Source organism: Labeo rohita, chromosome 8 (assembly GCF_022985175.1).
Source record: "Labeo rohita strain BAU-BD-2019 chromosome 8, IGBB_LRoh.1.0, whole genome shotgun sequence".
Lineage (NCBI taxonomy): Eukaryota > Metazoa > Chordata > Actinopteri > Cypriniformes > Cyprinidae > Labeo > Labeo rohita.
This window is the reverse complement of record NC_066876.1, coordinates 37,797,705-37,812,822: the sequence shown is the minus strand read 5'-3', so window position 1 is coordinate 37,812,822 and position 15,118 is coordinate 37,797,705. Positions and strand designations below refer to the sequence as shown.

The following is a 15,118-nucleotide window of genomic DNA, read 5'->3' as shown; positions in this document are numbered from 1 at the left end:
CAACACACACATAACACACAGAGAGCACCATTGGCGTGTGTGTGTGTATATATACACACCAGTCAAAAGTTTTTGAACAGTAAGATTTTTAATGTTTTTTGAAGAAGTCTCTTCTGCTCACCAAACCTGTATTTATTTGATCCAAAATACAGCAAAAACAGAAAAAATGTGAAATATTTTTACTATTTAAAATCACTGTTTTCTATTTGAATATATATTAAAATGTAATTTATTTCTGTGATCAAAGCTGAATTTTCAGCATCATTACTCCAGTCTTCAGTGTCACATGATCCTTCACAAATCATTCTAATATTCTGATTTGCTGTTCAAAAAACATTTATTAGTATTACTATGTTGAAAACAGTTGAGTAGTTTTTCAGGTTTCTTTGAGGAATAGAAAGTTCAGAAGAACAACATTTATCTGAAACAGAAATCTTCTGTTCAGAAATTATCACTGCTGATCAATTTAAAGCATCGTTCCTAAATAAAAGTATTAATTTCTATAATTTCTCCCCCCCCCCAAAAAAAATACTGACTCCCAGCTTTTGAATGGTGTAGTGTATAATGTTACAAAAGATTTGTATTTGAGATAAATGCTGATATTTTAATCTTTCTATTCATCAAAGAATTCTGAAAAAAATGTACTTAACTGTTTTAAATATTGATAATAATAATAATAATAATAATTTTTCTTAAGCAGCAAATCAGCATATTTTCATGATTTCTGAAGGATCATGTGACACTGAAGACTGGAGTAATGATGCTGAAAATTCAGCTTTGAAATCACAGGAATAAATTACATTTTAAAATATATTCAAATAGAAAACACTTATTTTAAATACTAAAAATATTTCAAAATTGCACTGTTTTTGCTGTACTTTGGATCAAATAAATGCAGGCTTAATGAGCAGAAGAGACTTCTGTAAAAAACATTAAAAATCTTACTGTTCAAACACTTTTGACTGATACTTTATGTATATATATATATATATATATATATATGTGTGTGTGTGTGTGGAGAAGTGTCTACAACATGCATAAATGCAAAAACAAAAATCAGGTGCGTGCACAGTAAAATATCGCTTGTAGTAATTGTCCACCACTGTAGGCCAAAACAGATGTCAATTTACTGAACAAAGATCTGGCAATGAAATCTGACTCTGGGGTGCTATCATTAAGCCATAAGAATCAGGGAAAGCAGCCCAAGGAAATAAATCCGCACTTAGTAATCAAATGGAGTGTGAGATCACATGAACTGAGGATGTAAGCATCCATTATGAGTGTTAGGGGTTCCTGTGCCGTCTCTGCTACGTTCACTCATATTCCCACGGGCCATTTTCTCCTGGTTTGCTACTTCAGAGGTCTTCTGCGCGGTTTTATTTAGAGCAGCTATAATTAAACAGCGCGTTTTCGTTCGGTGCATGCAAACAGAACCATCAAGGCACTTAACGCAAGAAAACATCTCTGCCAAAAGTGTGTTGTCAACTATGATATAGGTTATGATGCATTGTTTCTGCTTCTTTCGGATGTGCCTGATATGTAATTGTTCTAATGCAGCTGCATTTGTGATATTATTTGGTTATATTTTTTGTAGCAAATTCCTCTCAGAAGAAAGGTACAAAAGCTGCCACTGGGGCGGTACCCTACTAAAATGTACTGATATGCGACCATGGAGCACAAAACCAGTCGTGAGTATCACAGGTATATTTGTAGCAACAGCCAACAATACATTTTATAGGTCAAAATGATCGATTTTTCTTTTATGCCAAAAATCATTAGGATATTAAGCAAAGATCATGTTCCATGAAGATATTTTGTAAATTTCCTTGTAAATATATCAAAACTTCATTTCTGATTAGTAATATGCATTGCTAAGAACTTCATTTGGACAACTTTAAAGGCGATTTTCTCATTCTTTAGATTTTTTTTTTTTTTGCACCCTGAAATGGTCCTATCCTAACAAAGCTTATTTATTCAGCTTTCATGTGATGTATAAATCTCAATTTTAAAAAACTGAACTTATGACTGGTTTTGAGATCCAGGGTCACGTATGTACTATTTAGGTATTATATGCACTCATTTATGCATCTTTCAGGGGTAAATAAGACACAAAAGCGTACCTATTGAAAAGGTACTATTCCAGTGACAGCTTCTGTACCTTTTTCTGTAAAGATATTAATAAAAAATTATTTAAATACTATTATTTTACTACTAAAACATTATAAAGTACATACGACTTCAACGGTTTTGATCTCAATATTGCAGTCACAAAGGTTTTCACATGACAGAAAGACCTTTAAACAAACACATAAACTTCAAACTTTAAATCACAGCGTGATAATCTGCATTACTGTATGAAATAATATAGTGAGACCAATAATAATATGCAAACAGTTCGACAAAATGACACAGTAACTGCTGGAACATCACACTGTAATTTAAAGTGTGACCCAAATGAAAAATACACAGACTGAAAAATAAAAACAAGGCTATTTTGAAGTGTCTGTGTGTTATTCGAGTCTCTTCGGATGATTCCTGCAGGGTCACTGAGTCCAGGAGCAGGTGAAGAGAATCGAGCATCACCTGCATGAAATCTCAACCGAATCCAAAAGAAAGAAACGAGCTCCCAAACTTCAGAGCACAACATCGCAACTCTACATAGAAACAGCAGGTTTAGTTTTATTCTCTGGTGAGGATCATCGGTTTGTAAGTTTGCAGCCGAACTTCTGAACTGAAACCACAGAGATGCTTTCAGAAACGCCCTTACCTCCAGCGACTGTAGGACGGATCCGATCCAGGGTCTCTCTCTCTCTCTCTCTCTCACCTATTTCTCTACTATTATGTTGCTTTTTGTGCAAATGTTGGCTTCTACTCTGTGCAGTTGATTCGATTTTGCGTTTGCTTATTTAATCCTAAATGTGAAGCCCATCGTCAGCCTCTCGGTCCGTTCGAAAGCTTGCCTCCGGTGAGAAATTATTCTCATCACCAGCATCACCAGCATCAGCATCAGCATCAGCATCGCTCCCTTCTGCATCTTTTACAGTGTATTTGAAGCGCCCTTACTAGCCGAGGCCACGCCCCCTCGCTGCTTCCCGTTACGCTGCTATCAACCAATGGGAACGTCAGGCCAGGTGGCTGCGCCAATGGAACACGGGGGGCGGGGCATGGTTCTATCCCGTGGCAATGATGTAATGGTCCAGTTTTCGTTGTCCCTCCAGGTCGAGCTCCTGCGGCAGCGTCAGGCGTGAAGAATAACCCCTGCCATCAGCGCTGAGCTCACACAGGCTCGTATTTCTGTTCAAGACAAAAGCATGATGTCAGAAATAACCCGGACACCTTTCTTCTCTCGAGACCATGCAAAGAAAAGATTCTTGACATTTTTAACAGAGCTTAGCGTTAGAAACAAACCATTTTTAAAGCTTCAGATTCTTTGTGGAAGAATTTTGGAGGACTGTTTGTTTTGTACTGCATATACAGATATATTTTGAATGATTTAGCACCCTTATATTGTTCGATTTATATATTTTGTTTAGTTTATTCATTTGTCATTTTAAATAAATACATTTCATATTTATGTTTGCAATCTTGTGTGTTCTTTTGTTTGTTTTTAGTCATCTTTATAATAATAATACTATTTTTAATAATTATTAATAGTTTTGAAAGAAAGCTGTTTTTCATTTATCTTTATGACTATTTGTTATTGTGACATCTATTTTTATTTTTAGCAATCTTTATAATAATTCATTTTGTATTTTTTATTTTATTATATATTTTGCTGTATTTTGCTTTGTTTTTCTTTTGTTGATGAATTTTGTTTACATTTATTATTATTATTATTATTGAAACCAAGCAAACTTTTTTTGACATTTTTGATCATATAAAATTATGCGTAACACGGGTAATACACATTTGGATGTTGATTTTTTTTTTTTCGTTTTCCTTTTTAACCTAAGAAATCTTTATTTTAGCTTTATATTTAAATTTGTGTTTATTAATTTTTATATTCAATAATTATAATTTTATATTTTTTAATATTTGTATTTTCATTTTGTTTTTATTTGTTTTAAATTAATAAACAGTATTATTTTTTTAATATATTGAAATTTTGTTTAATATTTTTATTATTTTGACATATTTTATATTATTATTTTATATTTTTTGTTTGCATTCTCATTGTGTTTTTGTTTTTCCATCAGTTTTTTTATTTATTCATTTAGTTTTTTATTAATTTATTATTGTATAATATTTTTATCATATATATATGTATGTATTGTCATTTTGTTTTATTTTTCATTTCATCTGTTTTTATTATCTATTATTTATTTCATTTAATTTCGTTTATTATACACTTATTAATTATATCTCTTTATGATATATAGGTTGCTGGTTTCTTTTGTACACACATTCATTTTGCTTACCACTATTTATTTTGTTTGTTTTGTATATATATATATATATATATATATATATATATATATATAAGATTTTTATATTAGATTTTTTTTATGATATATTTTGTGATTTTTTTCAATTTATCATCACAAATTTTGCTTACCACTATTTATTTTGTTTGTTTTGTATATATATATATATATATATATATAGATATATTTTGATATATTTTGTGATTTTTTTTTTCAATTTATCATCACAAATTTTGCTTACCATTATTATTCATTTTGTTTGTTTTATTGTTACATCATCTAATACTAAGCAATCAATTTTTCTTTGTCATTTTTCATATTCTAAATACGGTAACATAGATAACAATAGATATTTAGATATTTGTTTTCCTTTTTTAACATTACTTTTAAGTTCAGTAACCTTTATTGTCTTGCTTTATAATATTTCATGTATTTTTTTTTTTTAATTTCTGAAAATATTGCATTATGATAACCAATTTTATTGTTGCAGGGTCTGCCAGCATTGTGCTTGCCGATTTCAGACGTGTCATTGCATGTGTTTTGACTGTGACAGCTTCGGCACTCGGTTTTATTTAGTCATAATTAAAAGCGTAGCCTTCATATGATGAAACGTTTCGGGACGCCTCACCTCTTGACAGCCCTTCAGCAGCTGATAGCAGTTTGATCAAATATGCTCTCTTTTTGTCACTGAAATCATACGGTAATATTATGAGACTGTAAAATAAAAGATTAGAAGCATCAACTTTTGTAGTAATGAACATTTTTATTTCACACTAGATGTTGGGAAAGGAGGCCACGAAAACACCCTGAAATACGCAACAAAACCAAGGGTGACTAATAGCTTTACCCATGGGCCTTTGCCAGGGGAAGATAATGTTCACTGCCTCATGACATAAAGTCATCTTTCCTCGCTGTCTGAGAAATGCTTGGTCATATATTGAATCATGTCTTCACTGAAGAGGGAAGTTGTTCACAGTCTATTTTCAAAACAGCATGTCAGTATAATAAGCTATTAAGTTTGCTGACTTTGTTCTGTTTCTTTCTGAAGTGGGAGCAAATGCACTCTGGATGGATCCATAGGTCAGCATGTAATGGACCAGAATTGGGTTGGGAACAGATTAAAAGATTTTGAAAAGATAACGAAACGTCGGGTGTTCGATTTAACGGCCGTTATCTTGCCGAGCTGATTGGCTCAGTTTCTGTATCTCTTCTCATCTATTAAAGAAAGAAAAAATCCTGTGACCTTCCCATGATCATTAAGGCCTTCGCCTTTCTTTCTATTTTTAATCAGCATGTTTTTCACACGTCGCACACACTGTCAGAGATCGTCGGTCTATGAAAAGAAATTTCACAACACCAGCGAGATGCTTCTGAAACCTTTGCATTTACATTTATGTTCTTTGCAGAAGCTTTCGTACCAAAGTGACATTTGTGTTTGTACTGGCAGCGTAATAGGGAGCCCAGGATACAAATCGAGCCCTCTGACAAAACCTCAAAGCGCCAGGAAACAGAACACTTACTTATTTACAGCTTTGCTGTATTTTAGCATTTGATATGCAAAAGATATAAAAATACACTCTTAAAACCTCTACATCAAAAAAATCTTCCAGGTTCAATACGCTCCACGTAAGATCTATCGACAGCATCTGTGACAAGCTGTCGATTACTCCAGAAAATCATCTGAACTCATTCTTCAGTTTGTAAAGTCACAGGAAAAAACAGAATCAGTCTATGAGGCAAGACTTTCTGGAGAGAAACTTGCAGCTCATATTTTTGATTTTATTACTTGATCTGTAAGTCATTCTTTGAGCAGTGGGACAATTTTTCTAGCGGTTAAAAATAATTGACTGACACACAATTGTTGATTGTTCATTTTTACAAACTTCAGCATGCAGCTAAACGATTTTTGGTGGTAATCAGCAGCATTTTATAAATGCTTTCAATAGAACTTAGATTTTATTGAATTTGAAAGATTAATTTAAAGCAAATTAGACAGTGAATCACACACACACACATATATACATATGTACAGTCATGGCCAAAAATATTGTCACCTTTGCAATTCTGTCAGAAAATGCAACACTTCTCTCAGAAAATTGTTCCAATTGCAAATGTTTTGGTACTCACGTGCTTACTGTTTTTGTTTGCATTGCAAGAACACAAAAAAAACAAAGAAGAAAAGTCAACTCAAAAATGGACTGGACAAAATTACTGGCACCTTGTCAAAACTGTAAGAAACACAAACACTTTTCAAGCATGTGATGCTCCTGTAATTTGTATTTAGACACACCTGTGGCAATATAGTCATCACACTTACAACCAGTTAAAATGGAAAAAAGTTGACTCAGCCTTTGCGTTGTGCGTCACACTGAGCATGGAGAAAAGAAAGAAGTGTAAGAGTTGTCTGTGGATGTGAGAGAAAAAAATTGTGAAAAAACATGGACAATCTCAAGGCTACAAGTCCATCTCCAGAGATCTTAATGTTCCTCTGTCCACTGTGTCCAATATCATCAAGAGGTTTACAGCCCATGGCACTGTCGCTAACCTCTCTGGACGTGGACGGAAGAGAAAATTAATGAAAAATTACAACAAAGGATTGTTCGAATGGTGGATAAAGAACCCAGATTAACTTCGAAACAAATTCAAGCTGATCTGCAGACACAGGGTACAACAGTGTCAGCTCGCACTATCCGTCACCATCTTAATGAAAAGGGACGCTATGGTAGGAGACCCAGCAGGACACCACTGCTGACACCAAGGCATAAAAAAGCAAGACTGGAGTTTGCTAAAACTTATGTGACAAAACCACAGTCCTACTGGGAGAATGTACTGTGGACAGATGAGACAAAAGTAGAGCTTTTTGGTAAAGGTCATGGCGCTGTTTACAGAAAAAAAATGAGGCCTTCAAAGAAAAGAACACAGTCCCTACAGTCAAACATGGTGGAGGTTCAAAGATGTTTTGGGTTTGCTTTGCTGCTTCTGGCACTGGATGCCTTGACTGTGTGAACGGTATCACGAAATCTGATGATTTCCAAAGAATTTTGGGGTGTAACGTAGTGGCCAGTGTCAGAAAGCTGCGTCTTCCAGCAGGACAATGACCCCAAACACACTTCAAAAAGCACCAGAAATGGTTACAAACAAAGCACTTGAGAGTTCTGAAATGGCCAGCAATGAGTCCAGATCTGAATCCCATAGAACACCTGTGCAGAGATCTTAAAACAGCAGCTGGGAGAAGACATCCTTCAAATCTGAATGACCTGGAGCAGTAACTCATTCATGGTTACAGGAAGCCATTGATTTCAGTTATTTTTTCTAAAGCGGGTGCTACCAAATATTAAGTTAAGGGTGCCAGTGCATTTTTTGGGTTCTGTGTGGAATTGTATCAGATCTGACTTTTCTTCTCTGTTTTTTTGTATTGTTCCAATGCAAATAAACAAACAAACAAACGTGAGTACCAAAACATTTGCAAATAATAATAATAATAATAATAATAATAATAATAATTTCTATTATTATTAGTAGTAGTGTTTGCCATATGGGAATAAAATAATAATCAACGATACATTTAAAATTTGTTGCAATAGATAAAGAATTGAACAAAATGAGTTTGATAATGATGACAGATTGCCCTGTAGGTCGTACTAAATAGAGCAGCCAAAGTTTAAAATAAAAACTGTTCCGCCTATTTTCACTGTCATTAATGTCCTCTCAAAGAGAACCTGTGGCTATCTTACAGCTTTGGCACGCGCAGTGAAAAACAATCACATCCTCTGAAATCTGGGATTAAGAAGGATTAAGCAGGCAAATATTAATTCCCGCAGGGCCGGTTCGTGGGACGGGCCTTTGACTTCAGTGGCCCGCTGATACACACACAGTCAAGTGAGCTTCTTTTGTAAACACCACGATTAAAGAAGTCTGTCCTACACGTGCTCTTTCTTGAGGACTGCGCTGTGTTTCAGCCAAGTAACCTTTCACTGCTATTACTTTTCTTTATTGGACAACGCAGTACTTTAAAACGGTATTGTGTCGTGCGTTTTTGCAGTGATGTAGTTGTGTAGTTGGAGCAGATGTAGGGCTGGAGTGCTGAATCATGAAGTGTTGAGTAAAAGCATGAGCCAGTCCTACACACAGCACCGCCACGCGTCTGACTCACAGCGAAAGCCATCGGGGACCGGTGTGAACCGAGGGTGTCTGTTCTGTCATGATAGAACAAATCTGAATGTTCAAATATCTATTATTAGACTGCTTCTGTGACGCTTATAAAATTTTGACTTTTTAAAGGGGACGGTGCTGTTTGCACAGGGACCATTCACGTTTGTCCTTTATGCCCTAGAAACCACTCAGATCACCTTAGCAAGTGCATAGCAATGTCCTGGAAACCACCCTCAATACACTTGCATTGTGCTGACAAGTTTTGCACAGACAAACACCCCTCACATTTGTCCTTTATGATTTTGGCATTGCTGGGGACATAACAGCAGAAATGTAATTGTTTGATCAAAATGATTGCTAAGGACAATTTAGTAGTCACTGGATATTGTTAGAGACATGTCACAGCATCCCTACTAATTTCTATGCCTTTAAAAATCATTACAAGCGATGTTACTACACGTTTACTATAGTAAAACCACAGTAAAACCATCAGATGCCCATTTTCCACAAGTTGATATGATTCTTTAGGGTCTATAGGAAAAGTCTATAATATACTTTGGTTAAAAATTCTCAATGGTTGTGTAAAACAACACCCTTTTTACCTTGTCAAAATCAGCTCTGCAAAAATCATCCCATTCTAAGGGGTTGTTCCTTTAAATGCAGATGAGCTCTGCTCGCCCCGCCCCTCTCTTCTCTCTGTGGAGTGACGAGCCTGTTTACTTTAGCCGTGTTTAGCCGCTAAACTTGCTAACTAGCACATTATTAGGAAAGGCGATCGCAAAGATTCATAAAAACCCCTTATACTCACTTCTGCTGTAAGTGAAGCTGGATCATGAATGATTCGTGTGAACATAGACGGATATATGCGGATCAGGAGGCGCATTCCCTTCACAAACAAACATAATCCACTGCATCTTCAGCGGCTCAGATGTCGGGAGTAAATGACGACCACTGTGTTCATTATTACATCCAGCAACACAACACCTCAGTCGCTCAATCAGAGATATTCTTGTCTAACTTACATCCCTGCTCCAGCATCAGAACAAAGAGGTCGGACTGTTACAGCTGATCTGAGGTCAGACGCTCATGTCAATCAACTATGGTGGGAGTGGCCTCTGTCATGTGACGTCACACCGACAGGCATCTGAGAACGGCTCGATTTGAAAAAGGGGATATTATTTTTACAGATTCATTAAAAATCACTGCATGGATTTTTATCATTATAGAGTAGATTTGTACATACACTGACAACACACAGTAATGTTCAAACAACATGAAAAAGTGAACTTAGCATCCGATGACCCCTTTATAGGATTTGTATTTTTGGATGTTCTGTACTATTTAATAAAAAAATATAAATTAGAAAAAAAGATTTTCGATACAAGTCCTGATCTGAATCCAAAGATTCACAAACCCACACTGAAGGTTCCAATCTAAATAAATGATTCATGATTTTAAATCATTTAATTCACAAAATGATTCAGGAACCCGCTCTGTGTCAGCGTCGTGGTGTGCGGGGAATGAGGAGTAGGAACGGGGAGCTCGGAACATAGAGTTCATTTAAATAATCCACAGGAACGAACAGGAATAGCAGGGAATCCACACATAAATAAAACGCACAAGACTTTAAACAAACGGAGTGACGTAAACAATAACCGACAACCAAACTGCGAACACAACCAAACTTAAATACACAGACTAATCAGGGGGAGACAGGTGAAATCGATTAAGCAGCGACGTAATAATTAGAGACGGAACAGGAAAGACCAAATAAGGGCACACATGGGGAAAAAAAACAGTCCACAGGGTGTGACACTCTGAGGCTGTGATCTGAATTAAAAGATTCACAAACCCACTCCAAAGTCCCATTCTGAATCAAACGATTCTGAATCAGAAGATTTGTGATATACAAAGTTCCAATCTAAATCAAATGATTCATGATATGTGATATTATCAAAATATTATCAAATAATTGGCAATACACAATCTGAATGAAGCACTTTAAAACAGCACACTATCATCGTGCAGGTGATTTTTGTATGGAAAAACACTCACATGTCTTTTATGCCTTAGCAACCAGTCAGAACACCGTAGCAACTGCATAGCAACACACTAAAAACCTTGACTAACATCATAAGTGAGTAAAAGTGTCAAATGTAAATCTATGCTACGCTCACAAAGCAAATAACCGCAATAATAAAGTTAACAACCCAATAAAAACCTCCGCCAGGCAAAGACACATATTACATCTGTGCATATTGATATGATATTTCCAGCGTGTCGTCTCTTTCTCGCCGTAGATGGGGCGCAGTTATTTATGTAAAGATGTTTGCTGCGTTTACGAGACCTTGCTGCAGTCGTGGCTTCTAATGACTGTCATAGCGCCGCAGACCGCCTGTTCTCTCTGCCTCGTTAGGGCTCGACATTGACAAAATAGGTCATTGTAATTCAGTATATGCTAAAGGACACAGAAGCGCCGGAGCGAGGAGAAACGAACCCATGAGAGACAGAAACCAGGATCACTGCAGGACTCTGCTTCACATTGGCTTTGAAAGGCTTCTGAAGTCTGGCTTTGCACAATGACATGCATGCAAGCTTCTATTCTGAGTTATTATGAATTTTTCAACAAGATTTCCTTTCTTTTTTTCTTAAGCAGCCTCCTTTTCTTCCCCTTTCCTCTCCACTCTCATTTTTGTGATACAGAGGAAAAGGTCATTGTATAAGCAGCACAGAAAAAAATTGCTGCAGAACAGCGGCGTTTTACCGCTTATGAAACTGATATTCAGACGCTAATTAACCGCGCCGTCTCCGGCTTTCAGAGACCTGCTTGATACCACAGATTCATTAGAATAGAATGAACAATTTCATGAGATTTTAAATTGATGTGGCGACTGGGTCATTTTCAACAACTGGTGCCATTTGTGTCCTCATGAACGACTACTGATATAATTAACAGGTCACTGAAAGTATGCAACATTCAAGTCAGACATTTCACAGTGCTAGTGTGGTTTCCAGGGAGTTGCTATGCAGTTGCTAAGGTGTTCGAAATGGTTTTTAATGAATTGCTATGTAGATGCTATAGCATTATGAGTGGCTGCTAGAGCACAGAGGACAATTGTGAGAAGTGTTTAATTGTGAAAAAAAACACTCACACATTGCTAGTGTGTTGTAGTGGTTGCCAGGGGGTTGCTATGCAGTTGCTAAGGTGTTCTTATTGGTTTCTAATGCATCGCTATGCAGGTCTTATAGCGTTATGAGTGGTTGCTAGAGCGCAGAGGACAAATATGCGTGGTGTTTGAGCAAAACTCACACACACAATGTTAGTGTTCTGTGGGTGGTTGCCAGGGTGTTGCTATGCAGTTGCTAAGGTGTTCTGTGTGGTTTCTAATGTGTTGCTGCGTGGATGCTATAGTGTTCTGGAGCGGTTGCTAGAGCATAAAGGACAAATATGATTGGTGTTTTTGCAAAATTCACCTGCACAATTCTAGTGTGAGTGGTTGTCAAGGCGTTGCTATGCAGTTGACAAGTTGTAATGCATAGTTTCTAATGCATTCTACAGGTGTTTCCAGGGTGTTGCTATGCAGTTGCGAAGGTGTTCTGTGTGGTTTATAATGTGTTGCTGTGTAGATGCTATAGCGTTCTGAGCGGTTGCTAAGACGTAAAGGACAAATGTGAGTTGCATTTTTTGTGTAAAACTCACCAGCGCAATACTTTTGTGTTGTATGTGGTTTCCAGGGAGTTGCTATGCAGTTGCTAAGCTATTCTTAGTGGTTTCTAAAGCACTGCTATGCAGAACAATTGTGAGTCATAAAACTCACCAGAACAATGCTAGTGTGTTGTAGTGGTTGCCAGGGGGTTGCTATGCAGTTGCAAAGGTGTTCTGAGTAGTTTCTAATGTGTTGCTGCGTAGATGCTATAGTGTTCTGGAGCGGTTGCTAGAGCATAAAGGACAAATATGATTGGCGTTTGTGCAAAATTCACCTGCACAATTCTAGTGTGAGTGGTTGTCAAGGCGTTGCTATGCAGTTGACAAGTTGTAATGCATAGTTTCTAATGCATTCTACAGGTGTTTCCAGGGTGTTGCTATGCAGTTGCGAAGGTGTTCTGTGTGGTTTATAATGTGTTGCTGTGTAGATGCTACAATGTTCTGAGTGGTTGCATGGGCATAAAAGACAAATGTGAGTGGTGTTTGTGCAGAACTCACCAGCACAATGCTAGTGTCTTGTAGTGGTTGCCAAGGAGTTGCTAAGGAGTCTGAGTGGTTTCTAATGAGTTATATAGATGCTACAGTGCTCTGAGTGGTTGTTTGGGTAAAAATTACAAATGTGAGTGGTGTTTGTGCAAAACTCACCTGCACAATTCCAGTGTGAGTGGTTGCCAAGGAGTTGCTATGCAGTTGCTGAAGTGTTCTGAGTGGTTTCTAGTAGGTCGTACAGATACTGTAAAAATAGAAAGAGAAGTATGCTGTTATCCTGAACAGAGCCACAGTTCATGAACTAAAAGTTCCACCTCCCAAACTTTCTAACACACACTTTATCTTCAGGAGCTTATTCCAGGTTCGTCTCTACGCCTCTTCGTAATACCAACAGTTCTTTCCCCTTCTGTCTCTCTGTAAAAGTTTAAATAGCCTACTTCTGAGAATGAGTCCCATTATTTGAGGATTTGACACAGTGTAGCCTAGTGTTTAAATGTAAAATAAAAAGTAAAAACAGAACATTAGTGTTTCCAGGGCACTATTCATCACAATTACATTTAATTAAATCTATTTAATAATAATAATAAAAAAAAACTTACTTTGATAAAGTTAATGTAATGTAGTGGTTTAGGATTGGGCTAAAAGCAATGAAAAATACAGTAAGCTACTTTGAAGTTTTGTTTGTTTTTTGGAAAATTAGATGTGGTGGGAAACTTGTGCCACTAGGAGGTGGAGATATTACACACTACATCCAATTCTGATACCTTTTGACCACTAATATAATATTAGACTATATGCAATTTACAATACTTACAGACCCTGTACTTTGAGCCTGACGTGGAAAAACATGTTTTATTTAAAGTTCAACCATTACCTTTTTAACTGAATTGCTAAAAACAATTTGTATTCACAAATGGCACCGTTTCCCAATTATCGGGTCTTCCTGCACACGCACAAGGACAGTGAGCTGGGATTGCAGCTTTGACAGCAGTTCTTAAAAGCTGAACATCAGCAGTTAACAAACCAAACAGAGGACTCATATGCATTACTCCGTAATGCATTTTTTTTTCTCTCACCCTAGAGTGTGTTCATTTAATCTACAGGATTATTGTTGCTGCTGTTATGGATCCATGTTGAACAGACATAAACAGAGCACTTACAGGTGGTGGTGTAAACAGACCGTTAATTGGGAGTTAATGAGCCTTACTGAAGATCTTCATCAGTGGGACCTTGGGTGAGGAGCAATTAAAGCAAACCTGCAGCGTGAAGCTACTAAAGTCCATCGAGCGCAATAAAAATCAGCGACCCGACGCTCAGGTCTCTCATGTGCCATCTGCAGCTGCGCCCGAGGCACCAGAACAATAAAAGCAGGCCTTATGCTCTCAAATATCAGTTATTCCACAGTCCTTTGTTATATGAAATTTACAAAGAGGAATAATTAGATTTTGGTCCTGTGCTTTTATTTGACTGCAGCTCAATTGAGTTTATGGTGTGTTGTGAAGACGACATCGGCGGTTTGAAATTCTGGCACAATGAACAGCAGCACACACTGTAAAACAAATGAAACGGTATGCAAAACACACCAGCACAACGCTAATATATTATGGATGGTTGTTTCTAGTAGGCCATACTGAAGGAGAAGCATGCCGTTATCCTAAACACAGCCACAGTTCATGAACTAAAAGTTCCACCTGCCAAACTTTCTTTAACACGCTTCATCTTCAGAAGGTTATTCCAGGTTCGTCTCGTCTGCATCTCTTCGCAAATACCAACAGTTCTTTCCCCTTCTCTCTCTCTGTAGCTTACGGCACAGGCGTCGTCAACACGTTAAAAGAAGCCTGCCGCTTTCATCATTCTTTCTGTTTGCATTTCGGGGGAAATGAAAGTCGGTTTGAGGAGCATTGTGGGCTTTGGTTAATCAGCGTGTTGTGCGGGGTCCTACCGCGCCTGAGTCGTAGCCTGGCTTTAATTAATATCTATTCTCTACTCCCCGAAGGCTGCCGTCCCGGAGGAGGCCTGACATACAAAACGGAGTCCCTCAGGGATTTGTTTTTGGATTTTTTCGTTCATTTTCACATTCCCCCACCAGGAGAAGGCATGTATTATCTCATCCAATTTTTTAGGTTGAGAAAACAAAAGAGGGATTATTTATGGATATCTTGGTCTTTTCGCTCAGGTGCAGTCTTGATAATGCAACTATTTTAGTACCAAGTATACAGATATACTGTATATAAGCCGGGTAGGTGACATACAATTGTAATCGTTACTGATTCCAAATTACATGACAAAAATTGTAGGTAATGAAATCCATAACATGCACATTTTAGGTAATATAATCAGACTACTT

The 15,118-nt window shown here is 37.0% G+C and overlaps 1 protein-coding gene across 1 annotated transcript in view; it reads right to left on the bottom strand.

Annotated features, from left to right (window-relative positions):
* The window catches only part of si:ch211-180f4.1 (uncharacterized protein LOC100144405 homolog), a 35,866-nt gene extending 22,837 nt beyond the window's left edge, over positions 1 to 13,029 (bottom strand). The window contains exons 1-2 of the mRNA XM_051116829.1: positions 12,928 to 13,029; positions 2,768 to 3,294 (exon numbers count right to left, since the gene is read on the bottom strand). The gene's annotated coding sequence lies outside the window, so the exon portion shown is untranslated. The remainder of the gene's footprint in view (positions 1 to 2,767; positions 3,295 to 12,927) is intronic.
* Positions 13,030 to 15,118: the final 2,089 nt, after the last annotated feature.